We start from the raw sequence: 17023 nt of genomic DNA on the forward strand, positions 1-17023 counted from the left end.
CCTCCCACTGTCAACATCACCTGTTGTGATGTTGACAGCTTTTTCATAAATTAAAAAGTAACATGTTAGACATTATGGGATAACATGGTATCATCCTGTTTCCCCATCTGAGTGACCAACAAAGATATGCTGATCCTGTGGATCCTACAGATCATCAGCACAGGCTGAGGGTTGCAGCTATCCTTTAATCCTGCCCTCAGATTAAACCTCACAGGACAAAAAAGCACTTTCCAGCAGGGAATGCCTGCAGGGGCAAGCTCCACAGGTTTCTTCAGTCTGTTACTGCGGTGATGAGACTTCTCTCAGCCCTTTATTTCTCAGTACATCAGGAACACAGCACATGACTGAACCTAGATCATCTCTAGTACGTGACTTACATGCACCATCATATTTTGACAACTATCCAGGCTGGCATTCTTTGACAAACATTGCTACTGGCATCTTAAAGTAGGAGTACTTCACTAACCAAGCCCAACACGCTCCAGCTCACCACTGGAACTGGGTTGATGTGCTAACCTAGGGAGCTCTACCTGCTGGCACTCCTTCCCCAGATCACAGCTTTTACATCTCCACACTGTAATGGAAATAGACACTGAGGGACTGTCATTATTTCTGTCTGAAGCCTAAGCACTAAAAAGTTCCAACTTCCCCACTTCAAAGGAATAGAAGTTCTACTTCAGTATCCATGTTATTAGACACTACTTCTCTGAGAATGAAGAAAGAGCAACAGGATCATTTGAGCTCAGTTTACACTGAATTTAGAAGAAGAACTAACCATGGAGGAACAAGCCATCAATGCAATGGTCATGCCACAGCCACATGTTCACCACCAATAGGCTCAGGAGGAAATGAATCCCATCAAAGAGCAACTCCCCAAACTAGTGCTGTGCCTAATTTGGTGTGCTGTTCTGCATGTTAATTAACAGTTTCACATCTCAATACACAATAAGCTGTGTGACAGACCAAGGACATGGAGGCTGAGGTATCTACATCTGCACAGCTCTGAAGGAACAGCAACACTGACAAAGAGAGAAAGGGAAAAAACATGCCTCAGGGGAATGAGAATTCATTTCCATCTTTGAGAAAACAGTGCAATTTGTAAATTGCAAAGAGCAGCCTGTGCAACTACTGAGCCCTTTACCATAATTCCTTCAGCTGCTCCAACTTTTACCACCTTGTTCTCAGCACAGCCAAGATTGAGATACATAACAATGTGTATTTCTCTCCCCTTCTGGGGGAAGGGATCCTGAATTACCTATCTGAAGTCAAAAGTGATTTTGCTTTGAATAATTACTTTATCTGCCCTAACCTGTCAGAGATTTGATTTACACAATGTGGTGTGAAGACTGAAAAGAGCTTTCTTCAGGTCACCTTTGTAGCCCTCCTCCCAACTCTACCAACCCCTGCTCCTCAAGGCAGTGACTCTGGGGTATGACACTCAGGAAGGAGGCCTAAGACAAGGCCTTGAAGGATGACAGCTTTGAAGAGACAAAAAGGTCTCTAAAATTTGACTATTGTCTAAAGAACATATTCAGTGCACTTAGGAGAGAAACTTGGTGACCCAGTGCAGGTGTAACATTAGCAACAGTTTTAGGAAATAAAAAATATCATAGAACCAAATCACAGATCAGTGGTTTGAGTTGGAAAGGACCTTAAAGTTCACCTCTTTCCAGCTCTCCTGCCGTGGGCAGGGACACCTTCCACTATCCCAGCTTGCTCCAAGCCCTGTTCAACTTGCTCTTGAACAATTCCACTGATGGGGCAGCCACAGCTCCTCTGGGCCTCCCCATCCTCACAGAGAAAAAATTTCCTTTTAACTTCTAAATCTCTTCTTCTTTAGAACTATTTCCACATCTTTCATCACTATCTGTCCACATGAAAAGTAACTCTTCCTCTTTTTTATAAACCCACTTAAGTTACTGGAAGGTCACAGTGAGGTCTCCCAGAGTCTTCTCTTCTCCAGGCTGAACCAATCTGTAATACATGTGAACTTAAATACTCAATATCCTTAAATATCTTATCATGTCCACACAATTAGACACAAACAGGTTGAAAACCAAGTGCAAGGAAAGAACAAAACTATGGCATTCAGTGGTAATGTGTGTGCTGGAAGCAGTAAATCCCATAACATCGTGTATTTCACAGATCTGACACCCACTGAGGCATCAAGGAGAAAATGGGCTGCCTTCTCTCCAAAGCAAAAGCACTTCCCAAGTGGAATTTGGGACCTACCCATCTCCAATACTCCCATTTCACCTGCATCCCTGAACCAGGAATGCAGAGACACTGAATAATTCAAGCATATTCCACCCAAATCCCAAACATAAACTAACCCAGGCAAGATCAGAAGCAACACAGCAAGACTGATGGAAAACATCATCTCCTCAATTCTCCCCTCTGCCACCCAGCCCAGTGGAACAAAGCCTATTATTCCATGGATTTATGACTTGTGATGGATGGAGTTTTGTGATGCAGGATTTGTGAGCCCAGCTTCCTGACCCTGCAGCTGTGGCATCTCTAGTCCCTTCCCATCAGGTTCCCTGGCAGCAGGAGGCTCGAGGCCATGCTGCAGCCCCTATTTTACAGAGATACCAAGTATATTTATATACATCACCTACCATGTGATACATTTTTAAATAGCTATCACATGAAAATCTCATTTACTTATAGATTTGGCCCCCATTATCATTTTACTTTACATACTCTTGGAAGAAATACTCATACACTGTATTTTTAAAGTGCTTTTAAAGATTTTTTTTAAATTTTTTGCTCCCACAAGCAAGCTGGGTATTTTTCAAGCACAAGGACAATATTACAGGCCAACAGCAGTTTTCCTTTTAGTTTTGTGTAATTCAGCAAGAACAAATATAAATTAGCATCAACTGCTAGAATTAGTAGGAGCTAAACTACAGCCTGAGAAGCTGTTCTGCACAGCAAATTCCAGATCCAGAGCTGCTGGCTGCATACTGGGAACCCCAAGAGCTCTGACATAAACCTCATACTGGTTTACTGGTCAGCTTGGAGGTGATTAAATCCATTCCAACAGCACCATCTGCTGTTACAGAAATAATTGAGGTTGCATCTATTGATCCCTGGACCAAGGAAGCTTAGAGCTCTGCTCCCAGTTAGAAATAACTTAAGATGTTTGCAGATTTATTCCTTTGTCTCTCACCTTCTTATCAGGTTACTGTTAGGACTGAATGTCTCATTTTTAAATTTTTTTTTCTCCTCAAGTACCTGCAATTGTCAGAAATGTATTTCTGATGTGCTACCAAGGCAAAAGTGGTAACTATTCAGAGAGAAAAACTGAGCAGCCTAGACCTCCCAGTAAGTAATAATAATATTTTCAACATCATTTAAAAGATAATTGATACAGCTACCCAGAGCTAAGGAAAATAATAACAAATTGGAAGAAAAATTTAAAATAGTTTTAAAGGAGGTCAAAAGACACTCAGATATCTTGAAGCTGTTTCATAAAAAGAAAAAAAAAAAACAGCCATAGGGTTAGGCTGATGGTTGGGATTAGGAGATAGACTTAAAATTTGGGCTTATTTCCTCTTTTCCCATCAAAATCAGTTATTAAACTTTGCTGAAACACTCTGAAAACTCTCAAGTCCTACACGCCAGCTCTGCCTATTTACTTTATTAATAAGCATTGGATACAAATTTGCAGCCAGAAGGGTAACTAAATTTTTGTAATATCAACTCATAAACCAATATCCTGTCTATTTTCAAGCTGCTGATCCAATAATTGTGAAGGGACTTAGAGTCCAAACATAAATAAAAGTTATAGATAAGACAAGAAAGTACTAAATTAGTCTTCAAATACATTAAGTTTCTCCTCCACCAAGTTAAGAGCCAAATGCATCAATCAGAAAACAGAGAATCCTGCTGCATGTTTGCAAAGATAGTGTGCTTACCTTTTTAACTATTGGAGAGGCATGCTGATTCTGCAACCTGTAAAAAGAGGAAATCCAGTCAATTGCTTGGTTCTTTAACAATTTGTGCATCACAAATACCAACTCCTGACCTTAAAAAGGGACACACTTCTGACTCTCCAAAATTAAATAGTCCATACTACAGATACACACTCCCAGAGCCAAGTCTTCTCTAACCTTTGCAAAGACCATTCTGGACATTCCTGGTTGGAAAAAAAGAAAAATTTAAAAAAGAAATCAAGACTCAAGATGTCTAATTCTAGGGGTCAGAAAAAACATCCCTAAGATACAAGCAGTTATGTAGCAGAATCCAATCTGCATTATCTGCACCTTCTAGGAGAGAGGGTCAGCAAAAATGTAATAAATAATGCTGTAAAACCAAAATAAACATCTGTGCTGTCACAGCCAACTTATCCTGAAACCAAATCCAGAGTTCTCATCTTGTTAAGATTTTTTTAAAATTTATATCTTCAGTTCTTATTTTTAGGGAGTGATTTTAATCCATATAAAAGGCCTCTCATACAACAACCCCCTCTGCAAACACCACTTTCTTGATCCCACTGACATCAGACTGCATTCTCCTGCAAAAGTGAAAAATCCCTCAACCACCAGCAGTGGGGTGGAGAACAACTGGCAGATGTAGGGTAAAACACACACACCCCCCCCCATTCTTAAGGTCTCTTCCAACCCAAACCAATTTGTGATTCTGATTCTAAGGAGGATACAGGATAACAGGGATGCTCTGAGCAATTTTATTTCCACAAATAAGCACAGCTGCACAGCTGTTGGACCAGAACAGACAGCTTTAATTTAACAAATAACCTCCTAATTCTTCAAAAATACTGATGAGGCCATACCACAGTGAAGATAAGACTATTTTAAAACAATTCCAAAATCACAATCCCACAGCCCACGAGAGGGTGCTGGTACCCTGCAGAAACCTGCACTGAATTCAAGTCACACAGAGCTCAGCTAAACAACACAACCCAATGGCTGCACATCTCAAACTAGTTTGGTCAAAAAGGGATCTGACTTAATATTTGAAGTCCATAAACTAGCAAACTGAATCGATTTGATACCAGCTTTTTTTAAAGACATTTTCATTTCAACACTTCATGGTGGCATTTTCCAATAAAAATAAAAATATCTATGTAAATATCACATTGGTCTTAGCATAAAGCAGGAAAAATGCCCAGAATACTGAGTTCAGAGTCAAAGTCCCAACCTAGTGCTCCCATACCCACGATAAAAACTTCCAAACTCTTGGAATATGAGCTATATGTGATGTGAAGATGTATCTGGGGCAACAACCACCAAAAATGTGCTTTAAAAACAAGGTTTTGATAATTTTCTTCCTATGTGAGCATTGCCTAGTTACAATGAATTCTGAGAAAACACACTGCTAATAGTTTTTATATTAGTATCTCTCTGAGTTAGTTTAGATTTCACATTATCTTCTTTATACACAACATTACTGTAGTCAATAATTCCTTCAACTAAAAACAATCCATAAAAATTGAGACTTGAACGTTACCACTGAGTACCAAAAGTCCTTCCATACTGACAGCTGCAGTGAGTTTCACAGAGAAAGAACCAGCCAGGGTGAAGTACTAGGGAAAAAAGCTTATCTTAGTAATTCCTTTTGTTATCCTGTGAGCAGTAAAGACAGGTGGAGGAAAAACTGAGACTTGTAACTCCTTAAACCAGTAAAAACTCTAAATAGTAAAGAAGGGGAAATAGCAATATGTTACAAAAGCCAGGAACAAAGCTCTGATCTTCAGCATGTCCCTCCTGGCTCTGTCCAGGGTTAAATGGCTGTTTTGGGGTTGTTCAAGTCATGACATGCTTCCCCAACACCTTCTGCAGGGAAAGCCTGCCAGAAGGGGCTCCTCTAGGAGCTCAGCACTTCGCCACAGCATCTCCATATTGTCACCTTGCAAAAAAATTCAATAAAGCAATTCTTTGTCCCTTACTGGTGAGTTCATTTACCCTAAGAAGCTCAGAAATATGTCCATGATTTCTCCCAGAGCAGCAAAGGATACTTGAAAATCATCTGAAGAACACAACATGCTGGCCCATTTAAGAATATCTTCAAATACTAACTTTTTAAAGATCAGCTGGAAATATTTCAAGGCAATAAGAATCAAAACAGACATCTGAGGTACCAACCTGAAGACATAAACCTGCAAAAACCACCCAAACACAAGGCAACAACCTGGAGGCACTCATCACTCAGCCCTATGGTCAGGATAAAAAAAAACCCCACCACTTCCAATCTTTCTGTATTTACTTTCCTATTTATTTTACTTCTCACATGCTGAAAAAGAAAAGTAATCTCAACTGCTGATGCATGACAAAAACCAAAGGTACATTAAATCTGGTGTAGAACAGTTTGGGTTGGAAGGGCCATGCCATGGTAGGAACCCTTCCACTAGCCCAGGATACTTCAAGCATGTCCAACCTGGCCTTGGACACTTGCAGGGATGGGGCAGCCACAGCTCCTCTGTGCCAGGGCCTCCCCACCCTCACAAAGAAGAATTTCCCCCTAACACCTGACCTAAATCTGTTCTCTTAGTTTAAAACCATTCCCCTTTTCCCTATCACTACCTGCCTGTGTAAAAGTCACTCAGGGAATGTGAGAAGGAGATGCTTTCAAGCAAGACTTTGTTCCTGAGCCCAGAAAACAACATTGTGAGGCTCCAGTAACAGACATGAGGTTCAGAAGTGCTTGTACAGCGTTCTCAGGCACAGGGTGGGATTCTTGGGGTGTCCTGTGCAGGGCTAGGAGTCAGACTTCATGATCCTTGTGGGTCCCTTCCAAGTCAGCATATTCTGTGATTGTCACATGTTTTTTCATACACCAAGGCATGAGTCTCCACCATAAACTATAAATGCAGTTCAACAGCACAACTACAGAACTGGGTTTTCCTCTGAAAACATTTTCCATCTAAACACCAAGAAAAAATTTGACATCTGTGATGCACTTACTTCAGTTTATCAGTCTGAATTAAAGAAATTAATAGCCCAAATCCAGCCCATACTCCCTACAGCCCTTTGGAACTGCTCATTTAAAATTCTGAAGTAAATTAAGAAAGACTACAACCGAGCACCACAATGAAAAAAGAGTTTAGGAAAAAAAGGACATGTATGTTGCAACTGGAAAAAGAGGTACAGTTTATACACAATACAAGCTGTCAAATGCTTTTTCTTCCCTTGATACAAAACAAACTCTCTTGGAACTTAGGTACACAGGACACTGAAACAAAGTTCACTGACACTTCAAAAGCTAAGAAAATTCAACAGCTATTAAGCAACAGGAATCCATGGATAAAATAAAAAAGAGAATGCTACTCTATCAAGTATTATCCAAGTTTTTACTGCAGCAATCAAACAAAAGTGTATTCATAATTTATTCCAGAACACACAATTATTAAAAAATGTTAAGGAAGAAACATAATAAAGTATTTTTCAAACATTCTCTCACCAAAAATAATTTCACATATTTGCATAGTATCAGCAAGAACTCCCCACTTCTAACTTTTAATTTTGCCATCTCCTATGTTTGAAAAATCATAGTCACTGGTGTGCTGGTACATTTGGCATCCTAAAGCCACAATAATAAATTTTGATACTGAAACAACATTATCTCAAAATCAAAAGTTTTAATGCCACACCTCTTTTCACAGGATCATCCCATGGATAAGAGCAGTTACCTTAGAAGAGAAGGTGATTGAAGCCAAAGGAATCATTAACATGAGCAAAATTACCATAAATGTCTTCAGGGGAGCTTAGGCTTTAATCTTGTTGATGTTTTCACTATAGCTAGTGTTTAAATATTTACATTACTCATTTAGCTGCTTTAAACATTAGACAAACTGTAACTTTCCAACAGTGCAATCTCCAGACTAAGCAGCAGCTTTTAAAAGGCAACAGAATTTAGGAAGTCAGTTGTAATTTCTCTGTCTGGTATAAGAAGTTTTTAAACAACAGCTAAAAATGAAAAATAAGTTATTTTTTACTACAGACAAATTGTGGACAAGAATTTAGGCTACAGGGGCAGCAGAGACAGGACAACCCACCCACCCCACCACACTGACCAATTCTGACACTGGAAGATGCCCCACTTCAGAGCAGATGTTGCTGCACCAACTTGATAAAACTGCTGAAAGCTCCTCTCAATGCTACAGTGATCAACCAGGTTTTCAGCTTAATACATTAAAAAAAAAATACTTGTAAAACTTCCTTCAAGCTTGTTCTACATATGTGCAGCACCTACTAGAGGAATGCAAATCTTCCTTTGAACAGCAGCAATATTTTCCAGCCTTCACAACAAGGCAGATTTGATTGTTTTCAGTCCTACTCCCACCCTAGGGCAAAGATTAGATTCATGTGAACACTTTGTACTTAGCATTAGTCTTCAGAAAAATGCCTCAGAAATCAATGTTTAATAAAAGATGCCAAATAATTATCACTCAGTTTAACAGCGCTCAAACCCATGAGATGATGTTGTGCATTAAGGATGTGTGAGTATCTTCTCTGGCTGGTACCTGGGAAGTCACTCTCCACAGTCCTCAAACAAAGTTTATTGCTTCAGGAGTGCCAGAAGAAGGCACTTTAACCCCAGACCTCTGCTTTTAAAACAGGTTGGGATGGCTGTGCCACTGCCTCCAGCCTCCTGGTGTGACAAGAGATTGCTGACAAAGCTGGGAGACAGACTGGGAATTAGCAATGGTGGGATGAAGTGTGCAGGCTAAGCCATGCCTAAAGTGATACCCCCCTCACTGGGAGCTCCCACACCATGCCTACAGCCTCAAGAACCTATGGGATTTATTCCTGGACTTAGAAGCAGGACACCAAGAGAGGCCAAGTGTCACCTCTCAGCACCTGACAGAAGACAAGGGACGCAACAGAGATTTAAATCACCCCCCGGAAAAGATACAAGAGGCAAAGACATTCCACATTTAAAAAATCACTGCAGGAAAAAACATCTTAGGCAGCCCAGACGACAAATTTCTTCAATTTTGTTGAGCAGAGGCAACTTGACTGCAGTACTGCCCCAAGATAAAGATGGAACAGTAGAAGAGGGTGCTGCAACTTCAGTAAAAAGAGTTCACCAAGGTAAAATGCACAAGCTGGAAACAAAGCTTAACACAGACACTGATTGTGCACATTTCATACAGTCTCAGAACGGTTTGGGTTGGAAAGGACCTTAAAGACCATCTTGTTCCAGCCCCTGCCACCAGTGGGGGACATCTTCCAGGGCAGGGACACCTTCCACTATGCCAGGATACTCCAAGCCCTGTCCAACCTGCCCTTGAACATTTCCAGGGATGGGGCAGCCACAGCTTCTCTAGGCAACCTGTGCAGGGCCTTTCCACCCTCACAGGGAAGAATTTCTTCCCAATATCCCATCTAAAGCTTCCCTTTGTCAATGGGAAGCCGTTCCCCCTTCTCCTTCACTCCAGGCCCTTGCCTGAAGTCCCTCTCCAGCTCTCCTGGAGCCCTTTCAGGCACTGGAAGGGCCTCTAAGGTCCCCCCAGAGCCTTCTCTCCTCCAGGCTGAACACCCCAAGTTCTACCAGCCTGTCTGAAGAGCTGAGGGGCTCCAGCCCTCAGTGCACCTTCAAGACCCACGTCTTCCTTGTGCTGAGGAGCCCAAACCTGGACACAGTACTCCAGGTGGAGAGCCAAGAGGACAGAGGGGGAATTTTGGGCTCATCCTTTGAGTCCCAATGCCAACCATTCTCCAGCAGCCTGCAGCTCACCAATAGCTACCCCATGGGAGATACAGAACAAACTGCATCTGCTGTGCACAAAATGCCAGAAAGCACAAACTACACCAGGGGGGAAAAAATAATGGATTGCACAAGTGCACCCACCAACAGCCTTTTTACCAGGCTTAATATTATTTTTAAAATAAATGTTATGCAAGTAATGTAGAAGAGCTTTAGAGCTCTTTATTCCCTTAGTTTTAACTTGCACCTTAAAGGAACTCCATGTACAGGGAATTTAAAAGACTGTGAAAGAAACCTGAATCACGCTGTTTTCCCAACAAAGAAAACATATTTCCAGGTCAGTTGTTTTCTTGCTGCTTCTCTATGGACACTCATTTTGTGCTCTGGGCAGAGTTGGAGACCGCAGAGGAGCAATGCAGGGATGGGACCAGACCACAGCAAGGACTCTGGGCACGTGGTGCCTCTCACCCCACCACACTGGACAAGGAAAAGACCAAGTGTGCCAGTGCAGCAGGACGCCAAAAAAAAAACAGTGGCTGTGCCTTAAACTGAGTTTTCTTCTCCACAGAGGCCCCCTCTGAGGCTGTCCCAGAGATGGAGCTAGGCAGCAGCAAGCTAAACTAGAAGCATCCCATGTTTGTGACCCAAGTCTCACGGACAGCCTGCATCCCCAGTGGTGACTTTCAGGATTCTGACATCTGTCTCACCCCTGCAAGGTTTTAGGAAGAACAAGCTGCTGGACTTCTAAGAATACAAAGGTGTTACATTTCACTTTTACAGTCACCTTTCTGCTTTTCTCCTACTAAAATATGAGCAGATTTGAAGAACTTCAAGCTAAGTTTTGATGCACCTTGACTTCCCGCCAGCCTTCTGAGTTCCTGGAGGCTTTCCTCAGGATCTGGCCTGCAACTGGCTGTCAGGGATCTCTCTAACAAAAGACTGACTCAAACTGCCCCTGCTTGAGTAGTTCCTTGAGTTATTCAAGTTACTTTATGTTAAAGAAAGAAAAAAATTTTAAAAAAACACACCAAAACAAAAAAACCCGCCACCAACCACACTTCTGGTGTAAAATCTGAGTGCCATCACCGCTCGGGTGTGTAGGCAGAGTGTTTGCCATCACAGAATATTAGACATTTTTCAGCCACGTTGTGTAGAAATGGGACTTACCACCTTCATATTCAACAAACTGTAATAGATCCCAGAGTTAGACAGGACAAGCACGGAAAACACCCAGAAGATTTTGGATAGGGCAGGAGGAGAAAGGGGGAGAGGGAAGATGCTGGCATGACCAGCATGGTCAGGACCTGTGGCCTACGTTAGTCACACATGGAATCACAGAATCACTAAAGCTGGAAAACACCTCTAAGATCATCGAGCCCAGCTCTTAAGGCAGAACCTCCATGTTCACAACTGAGTCATATTCCCAGGTGCCACATCTACACACCACCTCAACACTTCCAGGGATGGTGACTGCACCACTGCCCTGGGCAGCCTGGGCCAGTGCCTGGCCACCCTTCCAGTGAAGAAATTTTTCCTACTAAATCTAAACATGCTCTGGCACAACTTGAGGCCATTTCCTCTGGTCCTGTCACCTGCTGTCTGAGAGAAGAGATCTATCCCTACCTGGCTACAACGTACTGTGAGGGAATTGCAGGGAGCAATAAGGTCCCCCTTCAACAAAAAACACATCAGAGGGCAACTGGATCAAAACTTGGGGTGTATCAAGACTCCAGACTACATCAGACAGTTTTGATGCATTCCACCCAAGTGCTGAGATGTTGGGAGGTAACTCACACATTAATTTTCATTAGCCTTTTTGAGTTCAGATAAAAACTGATAAATAACAAATGATGTTAGGTTACCTGAAAAGCTGAGTATTAAAGTTGTTCCTGATAGCCAAAGGAAACAAGACAAATGGGAGTTGAAATATTTACATCTATTTTATCTACTAAGTTATTTACACAAAATAACCCCAAAGAATCTCCCAGCAAGTTAAACCTGAAAATACTTAGAGAGGAAGAATTAATGAATAAGTGATGAACGTTCCAGACCATAGAATCCCAGACTGCTTTGGGTTGGAAGGGACCTTAAAGCTCATCTCATTCCAAATCCTGCCATGGGCAGGAACACCTTCAACTATCCCAGGTTGCTCCAAGCCCTGTTCAACCTTGCCTTGAACACATCCAGGGATGTGGCAGCCACAGCTCCTCTGGGCATCCTGTGCATACCTGACCCTGCCCAACTTTGCTACCTCTTGCAAATCAGCATCACATCAAAGCAGACAGAGATGGACTAGAGGGTGATACATGGCACAGGGAGCTTGAGAGAAGTACCCTAAAGAGCTGCTCAGTCAAGAAGAACAAATCAGAGTCTGACTGCACAAATACAGGAGAAAAGGGAAACAATTATCAATCCTGAAAGGGAGCACTCACTGTACAGAATCAAAGGCAAGAAACAGTCTATGCTTTTCAGGCAGAATTGATACATGCTGCAAATGTTGGCAGAGCAAGGACACTGGATTAGCCCCAAGCACATCTATGCTTTTACAGCCCTCAGAAAGCACATCTGGGTGGCCCCAGGAGAAAGGCAGAGCTGCCAGCCTCCCACATGTGCCACAGGCAGGCAGTACCCGCCACCAAGCAGGCAGGAGCTGTGGAGGAAGGATGACAAATCCCAGAGACACCAGCCTTCACCTGGGACACGGGTGAAGGACTGAAGAAATGACTTGCCTGTGATTTTGCTGGACACCAGAGAGTTGTGTCTTCACTGCTCAGCTGTATTTCCACTCCAGGCAAAAGTGGAGCCATCCAAGATGCCTGCTGTCGTCCCCCCCATCTCACAGGGCACACACACATACCTGGACCAGCACCACATCCTTCCTGTGTCTCTGCTGCTCCCAACACCTACAGCAGCACAGGCATAAGGTCCAAGCATGACACCACCAGAGGTCCCCGAGATTTTAAAACAGCAGCAGATTACCAAGGAGACCAGCACTGCTTCTGCACAGCCTGTGATGCACCTGCTCCAGGTAAGAGGATGGAAAATCCTCATTCCCCTGGCACACCAACCCAGGGGAGCAAATAACTCAAGACATAACATTTCCTTCAGGTTCAGGACAACAAAACCACAGAGAGAAAGAGCCATTTAATGCCATCAAGAACACTTAAGAAATCTCAGCTACAGAAGCAAAGAGTCTATCAGTTCACATGCCAAAAAAACTCCATGTTGAGTGGAATTTGGATTATGAATCTACTTTAGTGACCTTTTATTGTAGTTATTTTTAGACTGAAGATTATATTCTGGACAAAGTACTGAAGATAAAAGATTATACATATGCATGTATTTTTAATATATGCACATACTGCATGCATTTTCTGTGAAGTAAAGAAGCAGCTACTGATTCAAAAATGCAGGGAGTTGGCTGTTCTCTCAAGGATAACCTATGCACTGTGAACAGGCACTTTACAAGAAACCAAGTCTTAGCTCTAGGAGGTGAAATCCTCCGATAAGAACATCAGCAGCCTCCTAAGATAGATCCAAAAGTCATTTATTCAAAACTACCCCACTGCACACATATTAAAGTAGTATTCACTAGCAATGCTGCCAGGACAACTGCTGGAGCAAGAGGTGTTTGCATGCATTTTAAGTATCACTGGATGTAAAAATACCCATTAATACAATTTTTGTATTATTTTGTATTTTTACAATTTATGTCCAATTTGGACTACAGCAACACACCAAACCTAAGCAAGAAAACATCAGAAGACAGCAAGGAAGGTCTGTGACTTAGGGAGATGCAAAAACACCCAAGCCAAAGCCATAAATAATGCTGAGGAGCTCTGCTGCACTGAAAGCTACCAGCAGAAAAATTCCTTTCTCTACTTTCTACCACAGCATTCTAAAAGCCATGACCTTGAAATATATTGGCTATTTCTCTTCAGCTTTAAAAGCAGCCTGCTTCAGCTAAGCTGTCCTACAGATCAGGTGATACTCTGGCAAGAGAGCAACAGTCAATAGCCACATTCCTCAACAGAGCTTTTATTACAATAATCAAATGTACTTCTAGTTCCTTCCATATTCACTGAAAGCCATCAAGAGCAGTTACTTAGAAAATGTTCTCACAGCCATTGGGGATCCTCGCTTAAGTCTGGAATGCAAACTTTAAAAGAAAGCAAATCTACTGAACAGAGGACTGATGAAAGAAGATATTGAAAGGAGAACAAGCCACAGCTCTTCTTGGGGTTGTCCTGTGCAGGACCGGGAGCTGGACTCAATAATCCTTGTGGGTCTCTTCCAACACTGGCTATTCTATGAACCCTGAACTTGAAAAAGGCTGAAAGCCAGCAAGGGCATCACAGATGCTGAAAGAAGCTGGGGGTGTTCATAGCCAGGCTGGGCAACTGGTCCCAAAAGAGTCATGGCCCACCTTCAGCTGGGCTGCTAACTGAAACCTGATAGAGCTTCTGTCTGAGAAAAAGCATACAAGGAGGCCAAAGGAGATGTAAAATAAGCACAGGGGCTGAGAATACTACCCAGTAGCTCTGGGTGTTATCTGGGCTGCAAAAAAAAGCCAGCTAGCCACTGTGATTTGAAACATAGTGATGAAAGAAAATTACAGAGCTACAGGAACACTAGCTATATTTACTGAAGATGTTTATCTATACCTATCATACATAGTAATATTGAAAAAAATGATGAAATATAATTTGTATAGTGTCTCATGTAACTTGGCTGTGCCAGGAGCAGGAGGGCAGGACGAGCCTCCCTCCCTCCCTCCCGGCGGCAGCAAGCACCCGCAGCCCGGCGGCCCCGGCCCCGCTCGGTACCACGGAGAGCTCCCTCCCTCCTTCCTAAAGTGGAAAACCAAAGGTTTGCCACCAAACAATCGCTCTCCCTTCCAAGCAGGGGAAAAAAACCAACCAAAACCATCTCTCAGACTGTATCTGAGGAATTTTTATGCAGAAAAAGTTCTCTTGACAGCACAGAAGTTATGTGCATAAAGAACGATGCTGCTGTCCAAATATATGAATAAATTACCATCTTGGCAATAAACACAAGCCAAAGCTCAAAAGAAGTATTTCATTTCCAGACAAGTTCATTCATAGATCTTACTAATAGTGAACCTGATTCCTTTAGGAACTCAGGAGCAGCAGAAGGAAAAGCATGTAAGAAGATTAGGTTAATACTATATTTAAACATATGTAAGGACAGTGAATGAAATAGTGATTATTCACTCATTTAATTCAAGAAAAACAACCACTTACTAAGAATAGCTTTCAGGGGATAAAAGAAGATAAACTAGGCTGCACCAGGGAAAAAAAAATGATAGAGCTAGAGTAGTACTCACTATCCCTCGTTATCCATATTTGTCAGCACTGAGGTCTGGGGAAATCAACTTGGATACAAAAGCTTCAAACAGGGACAAACGACCCAAAGGTTTCCAGACTAATGCACCCTTTCCCCCAGCTGGGAAGCATTCCCAACTCATTATCATCCTCATGGAAAACAGCAGAGTTGCATTTAACATAACAGATTTTTGCAAGAGTTTCAAAGACACAAGAAAAACGAGATTTTGTGGATTTGATGGAAGGACCCGACAGTCCTCGTGAAATAGAGGGGGGAGCTACTGGGCTTGAGCTCCCACCAATTCCAGCATGTATGGTAGATTACGGAGTGAAGACAATTTTCACAAGAGCTTTTTCTGGGAGAATGCACTCCTTTGGCAGTACTTTGCCAAAAGCACAGGCCCTCCCGAGCAGACCTTGCTGCTTTGGCTTGCATCAGCTGTGCTTTTCTGTCTCCTGCTCTTGAGAGCTGCTAATTCAGTGTAAGGTCCCCATTTAGCTTCTTATTAATCAATCTCTGAACAGTCATTAGCGACAGAAGCACAATCCAATCACAAACTCAGAGCAGTGGACATGCCCCCAGAGCTCATCTCTGCACACACCCTCCTCCAAAGGGAGCCTGTGCAAGCTGTCCCACCTGAAGCACATGCAGGATTGTCACAGAATCATCAAGTCTGGAAAACACCTCAAAGACCATTGAGCCTAACCAGGTCCACCTCTAAGCTATGCCCCTGTGTGCCACATCTACATGTTTTTGTAGACTCAGAGGCATGATCCCAGCTCCAATTAAAACACTGGCACACACACCCAAGCCACAACTGCCAGGATCACTGGTTTGAGTTAAGCATTAATTTCCAGCTCCTCTTTGTTATCAAAACAGAGTATCACATGACACCAAACTGCAGAACACCACTTGGCACTGGTGAGCGGCGGGAGACAAAAAGCATCTGTAAAAATATCACTACAAGAAGCTCTATATAATACACAGTAAATCCCAGGAAAGCCTATCTGCTGCCACTACTGGAAGGATGGTTTTGCTGGCTGTAAAAGTGCTTCTAAACCAAGAGAGGGGCCGCAGTCCCAGAGAAGACATCAAAGCCACCACGGCTGAGAAAATACAACTATCGTGCCACACAGCTGCTCTGAAAAGCTTACAGGTAAAAAAAAAAACAGGAACATGATCTAGTCCAGCTGGAAAAGATGACTCTGGTTTAACAGGGAATAATGATTCTGCAGTTGCCTGGGACTCCACACCTGTGAACAACACCCAGACTTTGTGGAGACTCCACGGGCAACAGGTCGAAGGGGCTGCAAACCTGCACAGAGTCAGCATCCGAAAGGTGCTGCTCCATCAGCTCACAAGTTTTAGCTACCAAAACTTAAGGGAGAAAACCACTATTTGTCTTCCAGATTCAGAAGCTATGGCAAAGGAGATCTCTCCCTACTTAATACACCTTGGTAATTTCCACAGTGGGAAACACCCATACTATAAAGTGCCTTCCAGGCGTAAACTTGACCAAAGGCTATCACAGTTATAAAAGTGAGTAAGCACCCAACAAAAGAAGTTATCTCCTCCTCCTTTGATCTCCCAGAACGATCTGCTCGTGCATATCAAGAGCAAGCTTTAAAACCTGGGCAGTGGAGGAGGGCTAGAAGCCTGGTTCTCTCACAGAGCCAGCTTTATTACAAGTTCCTCCCAAACAAAGCACAGTTCAGCCATCGGCTTATATTAATTCTTCTCATTTTTCAGATATTTAAATATACCAGCACTGGTCCTTCAGCTGTGAAAAACATGGCAACTCTAAGGCCAAAAGCAGCATTCAAATGCATTATCTTAGTCCAGTTTTGATCAGAATGTTTTAATTAGAGATCCTACTATGTTCTTACTGGGAGCCATCTAAACAGTTTTAGAGTTGTTTTATTAAGTACTCGGTATCTGTGCTCAGCGTTTGAGGTGAAAAATTAAATCACATTTTGATACAGAATGGCCTCTGTAAACAAGGTTT

At 42.5% G+C, this 17023-nt stretch overlaps 1 protein-coding gene across 1 annotated transcript in view; it reads right to left on the reverse strand.

Moving 5' to 3' along the window:
* ADARB1 (adenosine deaminase RNA specific B1) overlaps window positions 1-17023 on the reverse strand; it is a 66179-nt gene that overhangs the window by 43464 nt on the left and 5692 nt on the right. The window contains exon 2 of the mRNA XM_084209776.1: window positions 3921-3957. The gene's annotated coding sequence lies outside the window, so the exon portion shown is untranslated. The remainder of the gene's footprint in view (window positions 1-3920; window positions 3958-17023) is intronic.

Source organism: Fringilla coelebs (genome assembly GCF_963513975.1).
Source record: "Fringilla coelebs genome assembly, chromosome: 7".
In the NCBI taxonomy this organism is placed as follows: Eukaryota; Metazoa; Chordata; class Aves; order Passeriformes; family Fringillidae; genus Fringilla; species Fringilla coelebs.